The sequence below is a fragment of the Solanum pennellii genome, chromosome 5 (genome assembly GCF_001406875.1).
Source record: "Solanum pennellii chromosome 5, SPENNV200".
NCBI lineage: Eukaryota > Viridiplantae > Streptophyta > Magnoliopsida > Solanales > Solanaceae > Solanum > Solanum pennellii.
In genome coordinates, this window is record NC_028641.1 from 24,357,464 (window position 1) to 24,360,027 (window position 2,564).

Genomic DNA, 2,564 nt, shown 5'->3' on the forward strand with positions numbered 1-2,564 from the left:
GGGAAATAATAGATGTTGAATTTTAGAAGTTATTGAATTGTCTTTTATTAATGAGTTTAAGTCTTCCGCATTGCTTTATGTTGATATTAAATTGAAATGTTAAGGTTTAGACTGGTTGGTTCGCTCACATAGGAGGGTAAATGTGGGTGCCAGTCGCGGCTCGGTTTTGGGTCGTGACACGAATCTTTCATGATCTTGTAAGCTCAACCTTTAAGACTCGAACGCTAAGAGAATGCAAAGAAAGACTTAGAAAGAACAAAAGAGAACTTTGGAAGAAGGCTTGTATTACTTTGGAAGATTGCTTACAACTTGTTTGGTTGATTTACAAATGAGAGTTCACCTATTTATACTACTTCCTAGGGGCTTAAGTATAAATAAAAATTACTTACAAGTCCTTAAATTATTTACACTTTGATCCCTATTCTAGAAAAGTCTACACTTTCTAGGATTTTCCAAAGACTTTCTTGAAATGTATAAGTTATTCTAGAGAATTCTAATGATATGAGCCAGTGTTTACTTTTGGTATGAAATTAATATAGAATTTGTTCTTTTTAGACTTAGAATTTTCGAATTATCTTTCAATGTTGCTCTTTTTTCAATGGATTCAAAGACTCACTCCCTATCCACATTTTTTGATATTTTTTGAAAAAGTATCATTTCTTTTTCATAAATTGCAGAAGAAATACGTAAACAACTTCGATTTCAGTTACAAATATACCTGAACTAATAACAATAAAATCTTATTTTTTTTCAATCTCCATTACTTGTGCAACTTTAACTTTGGCTAACGGAGTCATCTTGTCTTTAATTTTTCTTTCCAACTTAAAATTCATTTGCACCTTTCTTCTTTTTGTCTTTATCATCCATCTTCATCTTATTCTTTTTTGCTTCCTAGCTTATTCAGTAGCTTCTTTTTGTCTTCTCTTTTTCCTTCAAAAATTGAACTTGTATTGTCTTTTTCAACGACCCAAATAATTTTTCTTCAACATTTAGGTAATGGTGGCCACTCTGAGATTTTCTTGCTTCTTCTACAAAGAATACCTTAAAACTTCAATCTTGAATTCTTTTTATGTGTATGATGAACTTTTAATTCTTCACAATATGTATGAAATTTGCATAGGTTTCAATTTGAATGTAGAAAAGGAGAAGAGCAATGGAGAAGTTTAAATATGGAACGTAAGTATGGATGGAAAGAGAAACGTGGGTATATGGGAGTGGGGTTAGGGTGGGTTGTAATAAGTTAAGAAAATCCTTGAAAGATGCAATTGAAAACGGAAAATGCATAGATCTCCTCCCCCCCCTCCCCCGAACTTGTCCTGAAAAGTAGCTACACAGTAAACTATTATGACAATCTATTACACACCTTTACTATTTTAAAATGAATTTATTTACCCCTGAGACATGTAACAACACTCTCACAATATGTGGTGTATTACACTCACTGCCACATCTGCCAGCCCCACGTCTGAAAAATAAAAAAAATATATATTCTGTTTTATTTTTAATAAAGATTTCTTTTGTTAATTATATTTTACACTAATTAGTCTCCACTTAATTATTAAAATTCTCTAATAATCATATTTTCTTCACAACAAAATTACAATAAGATGAAAATTTTAACAATGTCCGCCAAGAACATTAATCGAAATATGGAACTGATATATAGAGTGGAACATTCTTCCATTCTCTAAAAAAAAAGCCCGTCATAACAACAACAGCTAAGGAACCCCCAAATTTTGTCCTGCCGATGACATTAAGAACTCTTTTGTTAACAAATACAAATCAAAACTCACAAAACTTAAATTGATGATAAGTAATTTTTTAAGCAAGTTGAGAAGAAGTCGAAGAAAGAAGAATGAGAGATTTTTGCTAGAATGAAAGAGGAGAAAAATGTGCTTCATCAAGAGGGTGGGGTTGAAGAAGAAGAGGAGGGTGGGTTGTGAAGAAGAAGAGTGGTGAAGGTGGTAGGGTCTAATTGATTTTTGATCCTTTTTTTCTACTTTAATAAATTTGATGCACCTATTTTTATTTATTAAAAATATTTTGACACATCAGCTTTAGGGGTAATTAATTAATTCATTTTTAAGTAATAAAGGTGTGTAATAGGTTGTCATAATAGTTTAAGTGTGTAACTTGCATTTTCAAAACAAGTTTAAGGGGAATCTAGAATTTCTTACTAAATTAGGTCATTATTAGAATCAATTTATCAAGATAATATATTTTTTTGAAATTTACAAGACTAGTATAAACATAGTTCTTAGTAACGTTTTAGGTAATATTTTCTTCAAAAAATTCAATAACAAAAAGACAAATATTTGATAGAGTAAACAGACATAAAACGTTATTGTCAGTGATATTTTATAATTCGTCACTCTAAAGCTCATTTTACAACTAAAACGTGACTCACAGTAATGTGTCTCTAAAATGGTTGAAAATTGAAATTCAATCGTGTACATGCCTCATTCATTATTTAAATTTCCACTATTAAATTGGATAGATATATTTTGTACATACCTTCACTTGAAATATGTATGATTTATTCTTTTCTTTCTCTTTTATACATA